At 37.4% G+C, this 22,850-nt stretch overlaps 2 long non-coding RNA genes across 6 annotated transcripts in view; one reads left to right on the forward strand and one right to left on the reverse strand.

The window, feature by feature from the left end:
• The window catches only part of LOC141497724 (uncharacterized), a 164,033-nt gene that overhangs the window by 134,569 nt on the left and 6,614 nt on the right, over positions 1-22,850 (forward strand). For 4 of the 5 annotated variants that reach the window (XR_012471421.1, XR_012471420.1, XR_012471418.1 and 1 more), the window contains 2 exons: positions 1,740-1,856; positions 10,483-10,889. This is a non-coding gene — a long non-coding RNA (uncharacterized LOC141497724). Of the gene's footprint in view, positions 1-1,739; positions 1,857-10,482; positions 10,890-22,850 lie in introns of those variants that run through there. The other variant, XR_012471419.1, reaches the window with a different exon arrangement.
• Positions 1-22,850, reverse strand: part of LOC141497725 (uncharacterized) — a 32,989-nt gene that overhangs the window by 1,959 nt on the left and 8,180 nt on the right. Inside the window, exon 2 of the long non-coding RNA XR_012471424.1 lies at positions 623-687. This is a non-coding gene — a long non-coding RNA (uncharacterized LOC141497725). The remainder of the gene's footprint in view (positions 1-622; positions 688-22,850) is intronic.

Raw genomic sequence — 22,850 nt, forward strand, 5'->3', positions numbered from 1 at the left:
TTCTTCAGAGTAGAGAAATTCTTTTTTGTATCTGTACTCCTAAGATCCAGTGCAAGACTTGCTGCATAGTAGATGTTTAATAAAGATTTCTTGATTGATTGATGAAAATCTACTGCTTAATAGTCTCATTGAGAATCTCTGAAAAACAAGATAGAAGTTGTCCTTTCTGGTCACCATACTCTACCACTTCATAGTAATCTATGGCACTCCCTTGAACCTATCCCACTCTGAACTATCTATCCTTCATTATATCTTCTGAAACCCTCTTTCCATCATTAACAAATTCTCCTTCATATTAAAGCTGTGTCCTTTCAAAAGTTACTTGGTAAACATTTTGGTTTTTAGTTTTCTATATGGCTGCTATTTGTCCAATAATGTGTAAGCCCCTTTAGGTCAGGAACTGTTTTATTTTTATTTTTTGTTCTTTGTACAATATTCATCATATAAAGCGTGTTTGATAAATATTTCTAAATTGAATTGAAGATAATTTAGGTAGTAGTTAAGTTAGATGAGCTATGGGATTCCTTCTTTCTCTAAAGTTCACATTTTGCTTTTACTTTTGTGAAAGTTAAGAAAATCAACATGTTCAGTCATTGACTTCTCTGAGCCACAGGTTCCTTACCTGTAAGATAAGGAGAGTAGATTGAAGGATCACCAAGGGACTGAAGATCTCCAACCCATCAGCCTCTAGAAATAGTAGTAAATCATGGAAATCAGATTTTGATAAGTCCTATTCTTTGGGGTCTCTCTGTGTTGAAATCCATGTTGCTAATAGAGAATGTGTCAGTCCTAAACTGATCCTTGTCCTAGGCTATGCTCTTGAGGGGAAAACTAGAGCATCTTTCTATTGAGCTGTCTTAAGCTTTACAACAATGGTTATTTCCTGACAATTGGTAAGGAGTGTTGAGGGGAGCCCCAGATCAGGCTCAACCATGTTGGAGGTGCAGTGGCTTTGATTCATAAAATATCAGACTACTCCATAAACTTAATTAGAAATGAAAAGCCACTAACTTTAATGGGCTATAAAGCAAAGAGTTAAAATGTGGGTTGCCATGGTTATGATGGTGTAAGTTTTGAAGTCCAGGACAGCCACAAATGGGAAGAAGGGGACCTCATCCTGAACCTGCCCCACCATGACTAATTTAGACACAGCCACCACTCCCAAACAAGGCATCCCCTGCAGGGACCAGCATAACTGGAAAACATTGTAGGGAAGATACTCTCTTGGCATAATGTGAGAAAAGTGATAAGTTTTTTTGGGGGGGTCCCAATAGAATTAAGCTATATCTTCAATGACTCCGACAATAATGCAGCTTAGTCTACAGCCACAATCTCAAGAAGCTAAATTTTACTCCAGCAAATGTAAAGAGCTGAAATTAAATCATCCCCTAAAACAGTCTGACCTTTGGGATAAATTGCCCTTCTGGAGTACATTACAAACACACATTAGCTGCAAATTGGAGATGGGGTGAAACAAGAGCAAAGCTAGTTAATTCAGGAAGTCTCCTCCCTTCCCATCAAATCAACCTCCTGATTTCTTCCTCAATTACTTTGCTGTATGAAAGGGAAGAATCAATGATCAAAGGATAGTTACAAAAAAACTATAGCTTTCATAAGACCTTTAAATGATCATTTTTGTTCTAAGAACACTGACAAAATCTTAAAAAGAGAAATCAGAAAAAAATCCCAATCTACTTGCTGGCAATATTTCCTGTAATTGTGCTTTTTTTTCTTTTCAGATTTTTGAGTGGACAGTCATGCTACATGAGCAAAAAACTACAAAGACAGTGGAAATATGAATAGGGCTTTGTGCGGGAGTCAAATACAACTTACAGTAGAGACAATCTGACTTAATGGTATGCATAATCATGATTGTTGGGATACAGTAATTAGTAAATGGTTTGTGAATGACTGAGATTGCTATTATGCTTGTCAAGGCAAAGGACATGTGGCAAGCAGGGTGGGGGGAGCCTTTGGAGGGAGGAGAAAGGTGAGCTGAATAGAGAATGAAGTTGGAAAAAAGGCACAAGAGGAATGGCAGAAAGAAGACCAAGAAAGGATTCTGGGCAAGTCTATTTGTCTCATTTGTCTAGACCAGCAGAGAGAATGAATCCTTCCAAAAGTATCTATCCCCTTGAGGCTCTGGACCAACCAAATCATCTTGGGGGCAGTTGAAATGATTGAAATTAGTCAGGAATTTTCTTTGGTCTTTTTAGAAAGGTGCTGATAGTGCACACTCTATTCAGAGATTCTCAACCTGAGGTCTAGGAACTTGGTAGTTCAAAAAAAAATATTTTTGCAACTGCATTTCAAAAGAATTAGTATCCTTTATAGTCCCATGTATTTAATTTAGTTCATTTAAAAACATTATTCTGTGACTTAGCTATTCTCAGCATTGCAATGACCCAATACAACTTTGAAGGACTTATGATGAAAAATAATAAGCATCCGCAGTGAAAGAACTGATGGTGTCTGAATACAGATTGAAGCTTAAAATCATTATTCTGAATAGGGGGTCCATAGACTTCGCCAGACTACCAGAGGGGTGCTTGATAAACAAAAAAAGTTAAGCTGAACTGGAGGGAGAGGTCTGAACAATCAAAGGTTTCAAAGGTTCATTAAATTTATCAGAGCAATACATGGGCCAATACTTGGAGTTTCCTCTGTTGTCCTTCATTCCCTTTCATTGCCCGCCTACTTTTCTGGTCATGCGTATTTCTAATGATGACTCATGTCAGTTTTGCACAAAAGTCATGGTTGATAATACAGGGCAATAACATCACAAAAGTATTTAATGAAGAGAGAGAGAAGAGAATAACTATCTAGCAGCAAGGAGTACAGAGCTCACTATATCAGGCCCTTCCAACATGGTTTTACTGTCCTCCCTCCTACCCCTCCCTTCTTACATAGGTAGCAAGTCTCCAAGGTGAACAACATGTGGATCAATCTACAGATAGGCAATTAGCAGCTCAGATTCATAATTTCAGTTTTAAGATTGGCCCTAAAGTCTGGATGCCAAATGGAGTTGGGCATGAGCTATATAAGCTCTAGGTGAATAAGCTCTTCCCCTGCTACTTCTATTCCTCAGACCTCTCTTCCTCCCTAAAGGGGGAAATGTGACACTGGAGTTGGGAAGGCCAAATTACATATTATTCCTGGATGATTTAAAGGATTCAGGGACTCTACTATTGACTACACAATTCTGACTATATATTTTTTTCTCATTTGTCCTGTCTCCAGGACCCAACTCACATATGAGATCTAATTGTCATTTTCATGGTTTTTACACTCACAGTACACCCTGTATTTTTCCATTGATCCTTGTGTCATCTTTATTCTTGAGTCTTCTGAGAGTATGGCATTTGATGATTCACAGTCATCTATCATCACTGCAGCACAAGGAGTTTGGGATCATTGAAAGCACAGTGACATTTCCCAGATGAAATCTATCCCACTCTTCTACTTGTAAAATCAGTTTTGGTTCCACATCCTGGTCTACCTGTAGTGTCTGCCCAAGACATATATACTAACAGGATAACTCAATAGAGTGCCTGCCAACTGCATGTTATAATCTGGGTAATATGCATTTTTAATTTTCTTTGTTTTGCTGGTACAGCTGGTGAGGCCAATCTCCTTTGAGGGACCTCAGAAGTAATTTTGGAGGCTATGTAGTATTTGAGAATGCAACACAATTAACAGTATTAGTTTTTATTAAATAAAAGCATCCAGAAAATCCCACCATTGATAAGTAGTAAGAACAACAACAAAAAGAATTATAATAGATAGAACTTAATGTTTCTAACACATTTTAAATATGTTATCTCATTTGAACTTCACAGCAAATCAATGAGATCAATGCTGTCATTATATCCATTTTACAGATAAGGAAACTCAGGCAGACAGAGGTTTAAGTGACTTGCTTATATATCGGAGACTGGATTTGAACCCAGGTTTTCCTGAGCTGCTTATTTTTTATATTTGCTCTGCCTTGGGACCATGAGATTGACAAACCCAGTCATTCAGTGTGGTTTGCTTCAGCCTATCTTTGAACAAAATTGATTTTCAATGGCTGCATTTCTCATAGATTCCTGGATGATATCAATATATGCTACTTTGTGGGAGACACTTATTTAAAGAGAGACTTTAATACTTCATTCTGATACATGAAATCAAGAAATCTGAAATTCTCTGTATCTCAATCATTTGTGAGATTATGCTTAGAAAATTCTTGGTAAAAGTCCTGCCTATTTCCCTGTCATATTTTCATCAAAGGTACCTTCAATGTTTGTAAAGACGTTTTCATGAATATTTTAAAGGGATGAGAATGTAGCATATGACTTAGTAGTTGATATCTCCCCAGATGCCTTTGTTTTGGGGAGAGGGGAGTAAACATAGCATCTTTTCCATTCTTTTGTATATTTCTCCTTTTTAGATCTCTTGAAAAAAATAATTCTTGAGCACCTTTCACATTTTTTTAAGTTCTACTTTATCTTTTTTTGTTGTTGTTGTTGTTAATCAGGATTAAGTGACTCGTCCAGGACAGTTAATAAGTGTCTGAGACCAGATTTGAATTCAGGATCTCCTGACTCCAGGCCTGGTGTTCCATCTTCTGTGCAATCTAGCTGCCCCTTTTTTAAAAGTTATATTGACATGCTTTGTTTTTACATAACAAACACTTATAGATAACTCTTACTTCATGAAAGGTTTTTTTAACAGTTAAGAACTAACCATACAGTGACCTTATCTTGAAGTTCATGCAACAATTTGTATTAGTAGTCCAACCCTCCCCCCTTTATTATTATTCTTTTAAATAATAGAAATTTATTTTGTCTCCCTTCCACACACTCCCAACCCATTGGGGGGGGGGAGAAAAGAAATACACATTTCTTGTAAAAATATGCATAGTCAAGCAAAATTGATTCTCTCAATGCCTATAGACAGTATATGTCACTCCACATTCTAAGTCCATCTGTTCAGCTTGCTTATCGCCAGTCCTTGCAGATAGTCATTGTGTTACTTACAAACTTTCAAAATCATTTGTTTTTATAGTGATGTTGTTTATTTCACTTTTAATATTAGCTTTAATAAATTTGTTCTTGTAAAAACTTTAAAAACTTAAATAATGACATCAAATAAATTGATCTCTTGATTCTGCTTCATTTCATTCTTTATCAATTTGGAGAAGTCCTCAAAATTGTTCATTTTTATAATATTGATATTAACACTATCTTCTGGATCTTCTCACTTCATTCTGTATTAGTTTATATAAACATTTTCCATGTCTTTTTAAAATAATTTATTTCTTCATTTCTTATACTATAATAATAGTACAGCATCAATTTATTCAGTCATTCCCCAATTGATGATAATTCCCCTAATTTCTAGGGTTTTAAAAAACTACTACAGAAAAGTGCTGTTATAAGTATTTTTGTACATAGAGGATCTTTTGCCCTTTCTTTTATCTCTTTGGGGTATAGACTTAAGAGTAGTATTCCTGGGTCACTATTTAGTGACGTTTTGTATATCATTCCAAATTTCTTTCCTTATATATTTCCAAATAATAATGCATCAATGTGCCTGTTTTCCCACAGTCTCTCAATCATCATTTTCTATTTTAGTCATCTTTGCCAACCTGATGAGTATGAGGCAGAATCTCAGAATTATTTTAATTTGAATCTCCCTAATTAGTAGTGATTTAGAGCATTTTTTTTTCATGACTATAGCCTATCTGTTCCCCTGGAGAGCTGTCTGTTCATATCCTTAGATCACTTGCTATTTGAAGAATCATTATTTTTCTTATAAATATAAATCAATTCCTTATAAGTCTTGGAAGTAAGAACTTATAAGAGCAACTTATTGCAAAGATGTATTTTCCTGTTTGTTTCATTTTTAATCTTTATTGAATTTATTCTTGTAAAAACTAAAAATAATGTAGTCAAAATTAATCTTCTGTGATTCTCTTTATTCTTTGTTTGATGAGAAACTTTTTTCCTATGTATAAATCTGATAGGCAAATTTTTCCATGTTTCTCTAATTTGTTTAGTGATATGACCTTTTATATCTACATTACATACTCATTTCAAGCTGATCTTGGCATAAGGTGTGAAATGTTGGTCTAAATCCAATTTCTTTTTACTGTTGTCCACTTTTTCCATAAGTTTTTGTCAAATAAGAAATCTTTATCTCAGTACTGGGGTTTTTGTATTTACTGAATATTAGTTATTATTTATAGATTTTTTCCCCTATAAATTGTGTATTTGATCTGTTTCATGAATCTAGCTCTCTGTTTCTTAATCAAATAAATACCAAATTGTTTCTCATAAATATTCCTGCAGAGAGGGAGGCAGTTAGTGCAGTGGATAAAGCACCAACCCTGGAGTCAGGAGGACCTGAGTTCAAATCCAACCTCAGATGCTGTGTGGCCTTGGGCAAGCCACTTAGCCCCATTACCTTGCCTCCCCCCCAAAACAAACCTAAAAAAAGAATGAAATGAGCAGAATCAAGAGACCAATTTATTTTATGTTGTTATTTAAGTTTTTAAAGTTTTACAAGAACAAGTTTTGTTTGATATCTGATACTGCTAGTTTTCTACCTTCTTATTTCTTTTCATTATTTTTCTTGAGATTCTTGACCCTTATTTCCTCTAGGTAACTTCATTATTATTTTTTCCAGTTTTCTAAAATAATCCTTTAGTAGCTTGATTAGTATGACTTTGAATTAGTAAATTAATTTAAGTAGCTTTGTCATTTTATTATAACGCATCCTACCCATGAGCAATTAATATTTTTCAAGTCTATTTCTGAAGCAGTTACTTATAGTTGCCTTAATGTCTGAACCTTGGAAGGTAGACTTCCAAGTACTTTATGCATTATATAGTAATATTAAAGGGACTTTCTTTTTCTATCTCTTTCTGTTGGATTAATTGACATTAGAAATGCTTTTGATTTGTGTGGATTCAATTCATTTCCTGAAAGTTGGCTGAAGTTATTATTTCAATTAATTTTTAAATCAACTCTTTAAGTATACAATCATGTAATCTGCAAAAGTGATACTTTTATTTCTCCTTTACTTTTGTTATTCCCTCAATCTAGTATTCTTGCCTTATTTCTATAGCCAGCATTTCTAGTAGAGTACTAATTTGTCTGTTCCACTGTTAATGAGAATGCAAATGAATTGCTACAGAAATGTTGACAGATATATTTATATATACAGATATATGTATACACACACATACACGTGTATGTATGTGTGTGTGTGTGTGTGTGTGTGTGTGTGTGTGTATGTGTGTGTGTATCTTTCAATGGTTTTATAGCCAATTAGTCCAGGAACCTTCTTATTTTACAGATCAAGAAGTTGAGAACTAAAAGGGTAAAATAGTTTGTTCCACAAATAGTGAGTAACTAGGTGGCATAGTAGATATAGTGCAGGTCCTGAAATCAGAAGGACTTGGGTTCAAATGTGACCTTAATTACTATATGTGTGACCCTAGACAAACCCATTAACCCTGTTGTCTCAGTTTCTTCATCTATAAAATGAGCTGAAGAAGGAAATGGCAAACTACTCTGGTGTCTTTGCCAAGAAAATCCCAGTGGGTACACAAAGAGTCAGCCATGACTGATCAACTAACAAAAGTATTATTTCACTTCAAAGTCAGTAGCATATATGTGGGAACACAGGCTATTCTAATGGCCCCGCCACCTGGATTCAGTCTCAGGAGCTGGCATGCCGCTCTGAGAGATAAGGTGAGCTGGAGTCCTTGGGAGCTGGTCTTTCTGCCCACGGCCCAAGGACACAGGACACAACTGTATTTTACCACCTCTCCCCTAACGTACCCCCTTATCCTGTAATGCCAAGTGCTGCACGTAGACCTGCTTGTATCCCCCATTCCCTCATTTTCCTTTGTTCTACCTCAGAAGACCTAACAGTATATATGTAGAAGCTAAGCAGTAAAAAATTTGAGTTGGAGGCATAAGGCAGTGTGGCTTGACTCCTTATTCTCAGCTCCCCTCTGGGAGGGAGGTTGTCACTGATAGGGCCCCAAGGTGACACAAGCTGCAACACATATATGTTATATAACTCTTATTTTCTATATGGGCTTATTGTCATTTCCAGATTTACAAATTCTCCTTCTCCCCCTCCCTTTCTAAAATCAGTTTAAGGCATGGATAAAATAATCTGAACTGTACACTTTAAAAAATGTCCAAACAAAGCCAAAAATCTGCTTCTCAAAAAGTTTCTACCTATTATTTTCACTTTTTCCCTCAATCAAGCAAAATGAAGCTAAACCCACTTCAAAGAAATAGCCCTTCAAAAATTGAACTCAGCTATTCTGGCTCTAATGAGTTTTCTCTTCTCTATTCTAAATATGTGCAATTCTTTCAAATGATCCTCATGACTGGACCAAGGACTATTACCCCTATTTTACAGATGCATTGAATAACACTAGTGTTTTACATAAGGTTACACAACCAGTGTAACATAAACATCAAAATTAGGGTTCAACTATTTAGAGTAGTGTCATGGAAACAGCAGTGGTTTTGGAGTCAGACTTGGGCTTAAATTCTAGTTCTGTCATTAAGTGTCTTTGTGACCCCTGATCTCTCTGGGACTCTGTCTCTTCATTGGTAAAATGAAATGGTTGGAATAATTTTTTTCTAAGGTCCCTTCAAATTGTAAATCTGTGATCATTTCCCTCCCAGAGTTTTGCTTTTTTTGGTGAGGCAATAATATTTCATCCTTCCCCATAATTGTTTTTACATTTAAAATGTTTTTCAATTGATGCATAATGTTTACAAGATACTTTTATAAGTACACAATGAACTCTGACTCTGAAATGGTTGTCCTTGGTTACTATGCTGCTTCACTTGGCAAGGAGATCAAACATTTTGTTTTAGGCTATTTAGGGACTTTCTTGGGCCCCTCATTATGGTATTTTGCAATAGTTAAATTTCTTTAAGAAATAGAGATAAGAATCAATATTTTTCTACATTTCCCATTTTTAGAGATGATGTCATTTAAACAATTGAGATTAGAATCGCAATAATTAAAGTGTTCCTTCTCCCCAACACTGCATGAAATTCTACCATTTAAAGAATCATTTGTGTCAGTAAAGAACAAACACTTGGAGAATAGAAAATGAGGTTATCATTCATGGGAATGGGAAATTTTGAGATTCTGGGAGGCACATGGAAAATTATGATCAGGGAGCCCTTGGAGGGAGAGTGTCCATTTGCTAGGACATAGACAGTCAAAGGAAAATTCAAGGACTTTGATTTCCTGGGAGAAGTAATCAGAGGAGACTGAACAACCACAAGAGGTCATATCAATTTTGTGTTTAGAGGTCTTTCCTTTCAATATGCCTTGGAGGTTTCCTAGAATATTTTTATATTTTTCCTAAGTTATGGGGAAAAACTTCAGGACATGTCTATTGTTTGTGTCCTTTATTTTCTTTTTTTTTTTGCAAGGCAAATGGGGTTAAGTGACTTGCCCAAGGCCACACAGCTAGGTAGTTATTAAGTGTCTGAATCTAGATTTGAACTTAGGTACTCCTGACTCCAGGGATGATACTCTATCCACTGCACCACCTAGCCACCCCTGTGTCCTTTATTTTCAAAGAGGACCAAAGACTTGCATGGGAATTGGGTTTAAATTGGGTTTAAGAGGTAGAGTTGTTTACCTAACTGTGTGGCCTTGGGCAAGCCACTTAACTCCTTTTGCCTTGCAAAAACCTAAAAAAAAAAAGAGGTAGAGTTGCACAAAGTTCTCAGCCTCAGTTTCTTCTATAGTCTTTAAAGTCCAGTGGCAAGACAAAGGTCAGAACCACTAGAGATGGTGTGTTCAATCTAACCAAGCTTTAAGTGCTCTACAGTACCTGCTTCAGTCCTTCTCATCCACCTATTCTTTTGGGGAAAGATGTCATATGCTTGAAGGTAGCTATCCCCTAACTTGTTGGGTCTGTCTAGTCCATATCTGGAAAAAAATCCTTTTATAATATCCTCCCAACATGTAGTTATTCAATTTTTGCTTGAGAGCCTTCTGGTAACACAGAGGACATAATGTTGGAATTAGGAAAGAACTGAGTTCAAATTTTGTTTCAGATACTTCCTAGCAGCGTGACCTTGGGTAAGGCAGAAAAAGTATATTCCACCTTCTGTAAAACTGTCCTTGAAGACTGCTACCACATCCTCTCTTAATCTTTCTTCTTGACTAAATATCCCTAGCTCCTTCAAGTTATCCTCAAGAAAGTATATTGTCAATATTATCATAACCATTTTATAGATGAGTAAACTGAAACTAAGATCTTAAGTCAAATGCCCAAAATTGTAGTTAGTGGACTACAGAACTAGAATTCAAATCCACATCTGTCCAGATTCCTGGGCTAGTCCCCTTTCTTCTTCACCATTTCTGTCTGCTTTTCAGACAGAAGTGGAGATTGGGACAATTTTCTCAAGGCAAATTTTGTTTCCTTCTCTACTCTCATAGGACACATTGATGCCTTTGGATTCTTGTTACTCTCTTCCTGTGTCCTTACATCACACTGCTTTTGGGCTGAGGAGAAGCAGTGGACCTACAATTGAGTAAATCGTCAATGAATTGACTATTGAATGTGGGAAATGCCAAATGTTGTACTTGTGATTTGTCAATGGTATGGAATATTTTTGTGCCATGAATGATAAGTATGAAGAATATAAAGAAATATAGAAAGCCATTCCCTGTATTTCAGACCAACAAACTAGAATTAAAATAATAACAGCCATAATGAATTAGACTATGTTTAAATGACAGCAACATAATCTGATAAGTGCCCAGGTGGCAAAGAGATCAGAAGCAGATATAGGCAATGGGCAAATTAGACATCATTATTCATATTTTGCTAAAATATATTTACAAAGCACTCCATATAGTTTTCTTTCTGGTAAATAAATTATAAATAGCTTAGAGTCTATGATTTTGCATATGATTTTCTTCCTCTTTTGTGTATCTGATTCCTTTTGTTGAAGTTCTTATTTTTAATACAATTATTTTTACAAAAAAAGGAAGAGAAAAACAAAAAGAGTAAGGGTAATGCCACACAAAACCCAGGGAATATAAATCAGGACTAAGCCTAGGAGTAGTTGTGCACAGCAGATAGACATATCTCCAGAAGATTTTTTTTTCATGCTCAATTGAACCCCTAAGTACCTTAGGGGGAAATATGCTTAGCAGGAATATTTCACACAAAATAGGCAGAATTTAAAAACTTTGGTCACTTAAATTACTATTTTGCACTGGTGCTGTCCTTGGCCCTTAGGGAATACTACTGTCAATTGATTATAGAGTAGTCTGAAATTTCCTATAATTCATTTCCCTTATAAAAAATTTAAGTAGATATATAAATTCTATATTCCTTTATTGAACCATTCAAGACTTGACTTTACCCTATAATATTGGAAATGTGTGGAATATTGGATGGGTACATATACCAATGTACATATGTTTCATATGTTTTATATAAGAGAAGGAGAAAGAAGAGACAAAGACAGAGATAATCAATCAATAATCAATATTTTATTAAGTGCCAGTCACTGTGCTAAGCTGTAGAGACACAAAAACAGAGGCAAATGACATTCCCTGCCCTTAAGGAGGAGACAACATACAAATACATAAAAAGCAAACTATATTTAGGATAAATAGGAAATGATTAGCAGAGAAAAGACACTAAAATTAAGAGGAATAGAAAAAGGCAGAGAGAGAGACATAGAAAAATATTCCCCTAAGATCCCATTTCTAGAACAGGAAATGTCTTCAGATGTCATCTAGTCCAAACCCCCCATTTTGTAGTTGTGGAAATTGGATCCCAAGGAAATCAAGTGACTTGCCCAAGGACACTGGTGAAATAAACATCAAAGGCAGATGAGCCCCGAATTTTTTCCTGTAAATTCTTTTTTTTTCATTTTTTTGCAAGGCAATGGGGTTAAGTGACTTGCCCAAGGCTACACAGCTAGGTAATTATTAAGTGTCTGAGGTTGGATTTGAACTCAGGTCCTCCTGATTCCAGGGCCAGTGCTCTATCCACTGTGCCACCTAGCCACCCCTGTAAATTCTTTCAATTGGAATTTCATTTCCTATGTTTAGAAGTTCTGAACAGTTTTATTTTATTATGGTGCTAAGGGTTTTTTTGGTCCTAACATGGGTTTCTAGAAGGTCTGTGACCCTTAGGTTGTCTCTATTTGTCCTATAATTGGGATCAATATGTTTTGCTTGTATAGTAAGAAAATTTTATTTTAATGTTACTATTTTTTGCTTCACTTCTTGTCCTTCATTTCTGTGCACTTGCATTTCCAGTCTACTGTTCTCTCTCATTTCTTTGATGAGAGTTGCCATGGAAGATACAAGTTTTTTAATTCTGTTTATTTTTGTTGTGGAGGATATGAATTCTGATCTTATAATTTTCATTTATTTAAACGTCTCAGGAATGGGGTTTTGTGGTTCCATGTTCTCAAATTTCACAGAGTCCTCTGTCTCATCAAACATTGGGCCATTTTTCTTTATTTTCCAATGTTTAGTCAAAGATGCCGAAACTAATTTACTAGATCTGTAGCCTATATTTTCTTCTGTTGTAACAATTTTCCCTGTTGATGTAGCAATTTATTTTCAGGGTCTTTGAGTTTTCTTCTTCTTAAACTCTTTGGTACTTTCAGTCTTCTTCTCCCTCATATTTTTCCCTATCACTCAATTTCTGACCCCCTTCCCTCTGATTGTGGTTTTCTTGGGTATTGGATCTCAACACATCTCAGCCTCCTCCCACCTTAGCAGTTTAAGCCTCTATTCCAATTGTTATTTTTCCCTCAGTCTTGGTGGAGTGTTGTACAACCCCTTATATTCATTATGTACCTATCTTGGTGGCCTGTCCCACTCCCTCTATGCCTCAGTTTTTTGGTCTTGTTCCAGCTGTTTCCAGTCTGGAGTTTTCTGGAACACCAGTACTTGAGAGCTTTGCAGGGCTGGTGCTTCTAACCTTCAGCAGGCTTTTGTTCCTAAAGGACTCTGACCAAGCTGGCTGTTGAAGCCTGAACAAACTCCAACAGTTTGGACCCAAGGTCTTTACAGTACTGGAAGGAGGGGAAAAGGGATCAGAGTGTAGGGATGATTTTTTGATGTCAGTCTTTGTTGCATCCTTGGGTCTGCTAGTGTAATTTCACTACCTGTAGCATGGGGGGGGGTGGCATTGAGTGAGCTCAGGATCTATAATGATCAATTTTGGTTTTTTCCAACCTTATTTTGGATCCTGGGTGTCCTAGACTATAGACAGCAGAAGTTGCTTTATCATTGACTCATCATTTCTCTTTTGGAAAGGTTTGAGGGTGTCATGGGGATTGGAGAAAAGGTCTAGCCCTCTACATTGTTGTTCACATTACTCAAAGTCAGAAGTAGATTCAGACCCAGGTCATAACAAAGTTTTTTCTGCCTCTTAATCTAGTAATTTGTTGTAATGGAATTTGGTTTCTATGTATCTATCCTGGCTTTGGTGATGTGAAGAAAGTTTTACAGAAACTTCCTGGACTCAAAATCCTATCCATGTTGTGCTAACTACTGAGTTTCTTGCCTCTAATTCCCATAAATTAATCATTTAGTCAATCAAGTATCATTTATCAAATGCCTAGGGTGATAATATTGCCAGTCAGTGAGTCAATAAACATTTATAAAGTCCCTATTATATACCAGCCTAAGTGATAGAGTTACAAAAAAAGTCAAAAGAATGACCCTGACCTTGAGAAGTTAGTCTAATGGGAGAGACAAAAATGCAAACAATCATATCTACACATAGTATATACAGGATAAATTGAAAATGATCATCAGAGAAGCCATTAGAATTAAGGTAGAACAGGAAAGGCTTCTTATAAAAAGATTGTATTTTACTTAGGACTTAAGGGAAGCCAGGGAAATGGGGACATGGGAATGAGAATGGGGTGAATTCCAGGAATGGGGGACAGCCAAAGAATGTGCATAGAGTTGGGCAATGGAACATCTTTTGCAAGGAACAGACAAGAGACAAGGTTTTGTTAAATCAAAGAGTATATAGTAGGAAGTAAAGTGTAAGAAGACTGAGAAGATAGGAAGGAGCCAAGTTACAAAGGTCTTTGAATGTCAAACAGAGAATTTAAAACTTAATCCTAGAGGTAACAGGGAGTCACTGGAGTCACAAGGGCTGGGAGTGGGAGAGAAGGACATGATCAGACCTCCTTTTAGGGTTTTCTTTTTAGGTTTTTTTCAAGGCAAACGGGGTTAAGTGGCTTGCCCAAGGCCACACAGCTAGGTAATTATTAAGTGTCTGAGGTCAGATTTGAACTCAGGTCCTCCTGCTTCCAGGGCCCGTGCTCTATCCACTGCACCACCTAGCTGCCCCCAGACCTCCTTTTAGAAAGATCATTTTGGATGCTGAGTGCAAGATGGACTGAAGTGGGGTGGGGGAAGGCTGCAGGCAAGGGGACCCACTAGAAAGCTACTTCAATAGTCCAGATATGAAGTGATAAGGACCCACACCAGGTTGGTAGCAGTAGTGTCAGAGGAGAGAAGGAGTTGTACACAATAAATATTACTAATATGGAAATGACAAGATTTGACAACAGGATCTGGGAATGAGAGAAAATGAGAAGTCAAGGCTATAGGTTGTGAGGCTGAGTTACCATCCTGGGAGGATGGTGATATGGTCAACAGTTAGTCTGGGGAGAAATGTGAGTTTTAGACTGGTTGAGTTTAAGGTATCTACTGTAATCCAGTTAGAGATGACTAATAGTTGGAAATCTGAGACTGAGGTCAGTAGAGAGGTTAGGGTTGAACTTGTAGATCCAAGAATCCTAATTGAATTCTTGGGAGCTGATAAGATCACCAAATGAAATAGTATAGAGAAGAGTAGAGGAACCAGGACAAAGTCCTGTGAGACAACCACAGCTAGAAAACGTGAAAATCCAGACTGAGGAGTGTTTTTTTTTAGAGGAGGACCAGGAGAGAGTAATGTCAAGAAAACTGAGAAAAGAGAATATTAAGGAGGAAAAAGGTGATTGACAATGTCAAAGTTGCGAAAGGTCGAGAAGGATAAGGACTGGGAAACAGACATTAGTTTTAGCAATTAGGAGATCATTGGCAATTTTTGGAGAGAGCAGTTTGGAGAGAGAATTTCAGTTGACTGATGAGGTCAGAAGCCAGGCTCATTCTCATTTGCCCCTTGGGGCTCAACTATGTCTCTGGCTCCTCTCTAAAGTGCCAAGAAGCCAAGGTTGAGCTTAGATTGTAAGAAATGTAGTTAGTTCCCAAACCCTTTCAATGGCCCCTTTCCACAAAAGAGACAGTTTGACAAGTCTGGGAGTGAAATTCAGTGCCGAATTTGGCCCTCTGGGGCCTCCACAATCAGTTACTGTTTTGGTTACAAGCTTATTAGATTATTCTTATTTATTTTCTGTTTCTATGTTTCCCATATCAATTCTAATCTAGAGTGTTAGAAGAAAAACATTGATACATAGATGATATATTTTGGTGGTTACTAACATTTTAAACCAGCATGCTAAAGTGAGTTTAAAGCATTTTAAACAGACAATCTCTGATTCAAATCCTATAAAACTAAAAACAGGGAAAGCCTACCATAAATGGAATGGCAGATAATTCCTGAGAAGGATCATTCTGTTTCCGCTTGGAGCCTATGAATAAGTACGAGTGATTTCCTCCACCTCCTTTTACCCCACACCACCTTCTGAGGTTGGCAGCAACCAAAGCTAGCAGGCACTTTTTTCCTCTTTTCTTGAAACCAGTATATTCTTCATTACCTCTTTTATTGACATTCTCCTCCCTAAAGCTATAATCCACCTCCAGAGACCATCAGCTTCAAAAAACAAACCCATTACATTCAATCTCCTACCCCATTGTGGTTACATCTAAGAGTTGGTGATGCCTTTCCCAGGTAAGGTGGCCACTTCTCCCAGGCACCAATTAGCCCACAAAACCACCATTTCCTTTCTTTTGAGGTAAGATATATGAGAATAGAGTATGGATATCTAGTGAGGTATGATTATTACAAATGCTTAGAGAGGGACAGAAAGGCATCAAGCCAAGACCTAAGGATCACAGTAACAATTTTAGGGCTGAGAGGGATGAAAGGGAAATGATTAAAGAAAAACTTCCTAACAATGAGAGCTGCCCTACATGAGGAGGACTGCCTCAGGGAATGCCCCCTTAGTGCTCTTCAATTCAATGAGAAAAATAGAGATGGATGGGAGATGGAATAGAGGGAAGTTTTTGTTTAGGATTGAGTCATCTTTTCAGGTCCTTTTAAAGTTCTTAAAAGGGAGCCACAATGGAGATCTTAGTCTAAGTGTTAAATCACATAGATGTTTAACTAATGTATGTTAAAAATGATGATTTGCTATTATATAGCACCTTAAGCCCATTTATTTTCTCATTTGGCATTCACAACAATGAGTGGGTACAATTATTCCCCCCATTTTACAGATAATGAAATTGAGGTTGAGAAAGTCACTTGTCAAAAGTCACACAGCTATTGAATTTCCACAGGCAAGTTCCAAAGTTAGCTCTTACACTGCACTAGACATTGTGAGAGTAAATATTCTGGGCTAATGTATACTGACATGCAAGAATGAGTAGAAAGGAAACTAATATTTCACAAATAAATAAGAATTTATACATGCAAATATATAATAGCTCTTAATAGCTAGCACATATTATCAGGGAAAATTCTCCAAATAATATTCAGTTACTAAAAGTAATTCCAGAAGACATCCAGAAATACATTGAGCTAAAGCAATATCTTTGGGTAGTTAGGTGGAGCAGGGAAGAAAGATCTGGGCCTAAAGTTAGATTCATCTTCCTGTGTTCAAATATGGCCTCAGACACTTTTTAGCTATGTGACCCTGGGCCAGTCACTTAACCCTGTTTGCTTTGGTTTCCTCATTTGTAAAATGAGTTGGAGAAGGAAATAGCAAACCACCCTAGTATCTTTGCCAAGAAAATCTCAAATGAGGTCATGAAAAGTTAGACACAATTGAAAAGTGACTGAAACTTCATCACAACTTCATTAGGATAAATGCATATCTCTCCCCCCAAGGTGAAAATTTTAATACTTTTTTTTTGGATATTTAAGTTCTGTCTGGGTCTTTGTTTTATAAGGTCAATATCATGGACAAAAGCTCATTTCAATAGGTACAATAGAAAGTCTACTGCTCTGTAATTGGAGGACCTGAATTCAAATCCTGCCCACAACTATGTGAGTTTAGAAAAGCAGTCATTTAAACCATCTAAGCCTGTGTTTTCTCATTTATAAAAAGGCTGAACTAGAAGGACTCTGTGGTCCCTTCCAGCTCCAGATCTATGATTCTTTGAATTTGGACACCCTCATACGTACGATATACCACTAATTATAACTAGCAAAACTTTATTTTTGGATATTTTTTTGATTATATTTTGTATGGCTTGACACCTGTAGGAATTTTAAGTCATGAAGAAACATATATTAAGTACCTATTATCTGTAAGATAATATGCTAAGTGCTATCAAGCCATAAATAGCATTAGCACAATAGAGAAGAAAATACAGTCTTTATAACTCAATTAGAGGAGAGGAGAGTCTGAGGTTGGGTGAGGGAGGAAGAAGAGGGGGTTAGGATAGGTCTATTTGTTGTTTGTCCTTTACACTTAAAGAGGATACCAAGGTGGTGATGCCATGACATTCAAAGTGAATTGAAGTGAAGGGGCAGACCTACCAAGTCATCAACCTCACTTTCTCCTCTGGAGCCATTTGACTCTGGCGGCTAGATATGGACGAAGATGGTGATGTCCCCAGATGCAAAATCTATTTGAATATGTGGAAGTGTCTTGATGACTTCAGAGGGCAGAATTAGGAGCAATAGGTGGGAGTTTCAGACTCACTACAAGGAAAACTTTCTAACAATTAGGACCATTTTCAGTGAAATGTGTTGTTCTTTTTTTTTTAGGTTTTTGCAAGGCAAATAGGGTTAAGTGGCTTGCCCAAGGCCACACAGCTAGGTAATTATTAAATGTCTGAGACCGGATTTGAACCCAGGTACTCCTGACTCCAAGGCCGGTGCTTTATCCACTGTGCCACCTAGCAGCCCTGAAATGTGTTGTTCCTCTTCACTTAGAAGTCTTCTAGCAGAATCTGGATTATAGGGATTGTAATTGTAGGGAGAGTGGGGCTCTTGCTCATCAATAGCTTAGACTTGGCCAGAGTCTCTTAACCTAGGACCCATAAACTTGGTATACATACATATATTCATATATATAAATATATTAATATCTATATATACAGACAGATGGACAGGTGGATAGATAGATGGACAGACAGGTTACTCTTTCATTATATTTGGTTTCTTTTGTAGCCATTTGCACTTTATTTTATTCATTTAAAAGCATTATTCTAAGAAGGATTCATTGTTTTTGCCAGATTGCAAAAGGGACACATTATGCAAAAAAAAAAATTAAGAACCCCTAGGCCAGATGGTCTTCCATTTCAGATTGGCAACAAGACTAAATTAGAACACCTGTAAAAATAAATTCAATTTTTGTTCCATTCAAATACAAATCAAGTTTCATCATAAAGATACAAAATTTAGAAAAGACAGAATCATCCAAAGAACGAGGAATTCCTGTGCTCCTTCTGGAGCTTGTGGTCTATTAAGCAGATAAAATATGCAAATAGCTATAATACAAAATAATCCATTAGAGAAGTGCTAAACAAAATATTGCATGGAATTTGGGGAGGGAAAAATCTTTAACCATTTTTGAGATAAGATCTCCTGGAAAAGGGGGCATTTAAAGGAGAAGAAAAGTTAAGAAGCAAAATAGGGGAGAGAGAACATTCCAGGCACAGAGGAACAACTTCAGGTATATTCTTGAGAATGACAAAGAATTTGGTTGGGTATGAGGTTGGTGTTATGGTAGTGAGTATGTTGCTTTTGGAGTTAGAGAACTTGGGACTCAGGCCTGAGTGTCTCATACTATGTAATGTTGGACAACATCTCTGAGCCTTCATTTACTCATCTGTAAAAATGAGGTGATTTAACTAGATGGTACACCATGATCTCTTCCAACTCTACATCTTTGGTCCTATGGAGTAGAAGGAGATAAAACTGGTGACAGGATAGTGTCAAATTGGGTAAGATATTAAATATCAGACGAACTTGAATTTGGGAGAGGTGGCTATTTGGAAGCCAGAGTAGATTTAGAATTGTTAACATTTCCAACTCTACTCTTCCAATATTCTATGAGTATTGCCTTTGTGTTATTAAGTTAGACTTTTCAGAAAGTCAGTCTGGCTTTTCCTCCAGCTGGTTAGAATTATTTCCTTAAAAAGGATGATGGCAAACAAAGGAAGGAAACATCCAGTTAAGGAGGGTTTATCTTCTCTGTCAGGAGAGATAATACAAAAGGCTAATTCTGTGCTGTTGGCCAGTTGGACAGACCCTGGTAGGTGGCATTTCTATCCCTGGCATTCTTATCCTCCCACCTCCCTATCTTGCCTAATCGAGTAGTTCCCTACTCTGGTAAAAATAGCTGGGCTTTTTTTTTCCATTTTAGCAAGATTTAATTGAAACTTCCCTAAATTAAGAAAAACACATCATTATTTACATTCCTCGATGCCTATGTTTAGCTTGAGATGCCTGGGTCCCATCGAAGCAGAGGAATGAAAAATTAGCCCCATGTTCTTGGCTTGGGGGAAGAGCGTGAATTGGAGTTTTCTCACTTGTGGGGAACACCCCGCCTCTCTTGTCTTTCTTCTGCAGCAGATCTGACAGGCTTATTCCTGCACATCCTGCCTCAAAACATTTAAAGATTTGAGGCTGTTGGAATACCTTACGGGTAGACAGACAAAGGACAAGGGTGGTTTTTGTCAAAGCAAAACTTTCAGATCAGTCCCAAATCCACAAGGCAAAGGAGGAAACACAGGCTCAGTAAGCAAAGGGACAATTTTAAGTGTGCCCAGCCTTGGAATATTTGTTATCTGTAGTTTGAAGCCACACCCACACAGGGTGCCTGGCTAGCAGCGACAGATGGTTGGTGGACAGATGGATAGTTAGGTAAAAAGATAAATAGATGCTCAGTGGCACAATGGATAAAGTAGTGGGCCTGAAGTCAGAAAGACCTTAGTTCAAATCTAGTCTCCAGACTCACTCCACTATCTTTGCCAAGAAAATCCCAGACAGGATCACAGAGAAACGCACACACACACCTAAAGGCAACTGAACAATAACAAAAATAAATAGGTAGATAAAATATTAAGCTAACTGGTTAGATGAATACAAGAAAGCAAAACAATCTCTACCTTCAAGGAACTTGCTTTCTAATAAAGAAAAACAACATAACTTTCCTTGCACTGGTTTAGGGCTCCTATATTCTTAATGGGAGGGTAAGTACTGGATTCATAGTCAGGTAGAACTGAGTTCAAATTCTGCCTTAAATATTATTCATGTGACCCTAAGGAAGTAACTTATCTTCTCCTGGTCTCTTTGGTAAAATGTACAGCATCAGAGCATTACAGCATTGTTGTCCTCACATTATACAAAATTCCCTCTCCAGGATCTGCTTCTGACTCTCCATACTTTTCATCATGCCACAGCTACCTATTTATCATGAACCTTTCCTTAGCTCCTGGGGGTTGCTCAACTGGGATCTTTCTCTGTCACGCTAGCTTCCTTCTCTCACTGGTGAGTTCCTTCTAAGGACTTGGTTTTATGGAAGGTTCCCACACTGGCCAAGCTTCATTTCCCTCCTGGCTGTGCTGGTGACCCTTCCAGAAACTGTGACCATAAATGTAGGTACTCCCTCATCCTTTTAGTTCCTTTTTACATGTTTTTTCCTCATTAGAATATAAACGTCTTGTGAGTAGATTCTTGCCTTTCTACTTGTAGTCCTAGAGTCTCGTGCCCTTCATGCTATAAAGCACTTCAGACATATTCGTTGCCAAAAGTGCTTTCTGAATCTTAAAAGTGCCAGATAAGTGTTAGCTATATCATCATCATCAGCAGCAGCAGCAGCATGATGAAGACCCACAATATATGTTTTTAGAATGAAATAGAGTAATAGGGAAACTAGGTGGTACCATAGTGAATAGTACAGGGTCCACAATCAAGAAGACTCATCTTCCTGAATCCAATCTGACCTCAGACATTCACTAGCTGTATGACCCTGAGTAAATCACAACCCAATTTGCCTCAGTTCCTCATCTATATAATGAAATGTTATTTTATTTGATCCTCACCACAATCCTATGAAGTTGGTGTTAATATACCCATTTTGCAGTTGAGGAAACAGCCAAAGTTTAAGTGACTTGCTCATAGTTAAGGGACAGAGCAAGTTTCAAAACCTAGAGTCCAATTTCATAAAGCTTCCCAGTCCAATACATTAACTCTCTTTGTCAAGGAGATTGGAGAAGGAAAGAATTTGAAGGCAGGGTCAGATAAGAAGCTATTGCAATGGTCCAAGTGAGAGAAGTGTTGAGGACCTGAATTAGGATGGGGCTACAGAAGTGGAAACAAAGGAACAGATACGGTGCAGGTAAAATCAAGACAGTAGTCACAAATGCATAGTAGGGGGTGAGGAGTTGAGTAGGCAGACAGAGTTGAGGATGACCCTAAGTTTTGAACCAGGATCTGTCTTGAAGTTATAGAACCTGCTTCTCTGGGTACTCTACACATTAATGCAATGCAATCTTGCCTGTTTGTTTCTCTTTGTGTTCCCAAAAACTGACTTAAAACTCACAGTAAATTTCTTTAAGTCACCAGAGGCTCAACCTAATTTCCTATGAGTTCATAGTCTAATTAAGATGGAACCCTCAACAGAAAAAGGCATGTGTTTTGCAAGTAATGTTTGAGAGGGCAGAGGGATTTCAAGAGGGAGAGAAATTTAGCAGTCAATTGGACTGAAACTGAGGAGAGAGAGAGAGAGAGAGAGAGAGAGAGAGAGAGAGAGAGAGAGGTCATTATTCACAGAGAGGTGATCACTGAACACAGATCAGAGAAAGAGACAGTGACAAAGAAATGATAGATGGAAAGAGACTATGAGAGGAGAGAGAGAGAAGAGTGCTCTGACTTTGCTCCAGCAAAGAAAACTGAGAAGGAAGAGTCAGGCAGAAAGGAGAAAAAAAAGAATGGCATTAGGAGAGCTTACAGAGGAGAGTTTTCAGGGGGAAGGAGTGGCCAATAGTATTGAGTGTTACAGAGTTGTCATAAATGATAAGAAGAAAATGCCAATTGATTTAGTTATTGAAAAGTGGTTGGTAACCTTGGAAAGAGCAGTTTCAGTTGAGTGGTGATGTCAGAATCCAGATTACTAGGGACTGAGGAGTGAGTGGGAAGTGAGGAAGTGGAAGCCACAATTACAGATGGCTTTTTTAATGAGAAAACATTCAGAGTTGGAGAGGACATCATCTCCAATCTTTTCATATTACAGATGAGAAAACTGAGGTCAAGATAGGTGACAAAGCTGATGATTCCTTCTAATAAGCAGATGCTGGCACTGTGGTGTAGTAGCTAACCAATTAAAAAGCATTTACTAGGTACTTGGTATTTGATAGACACTGTAACAATTAAGATACAAACAGTAAGAAAAAAAAAACTCATTCCCTGCCCTCAAGGAGTTTATTTTCAAATGGGGAAGAAAACATATACATAAATCTGTCCATGCCAGATAAATACAGAAGAGAAGAATTGGCTCTGATAATGGAGGAAGGGAAGAAGCCTCATGACTCTGGAACTGAGTTTTAAAGGAAGCCAAGAATTCCGAGAGGCAAAGTTAGGAGAAAGAGCTTCCTATGGAGAATAGAGATGGAGCCTCCCATGTGAAGAA

The sequence above is a fragment of the Macrotis lagotis genome, chromosome X (genome assembly GCF_037893015.1).
Source record: "Macrotis lagotis isolate mMagLag1 chromosome X, bilby.v1.9.chrom.fasta, whole genome shotgun sequence".
Lineage (NCBI taxonomy): Eukaryota > Metazoa > Chordata > Mammalia > Peramelemorphia > Peramelidae > Macrotis > Macrotis lagotis.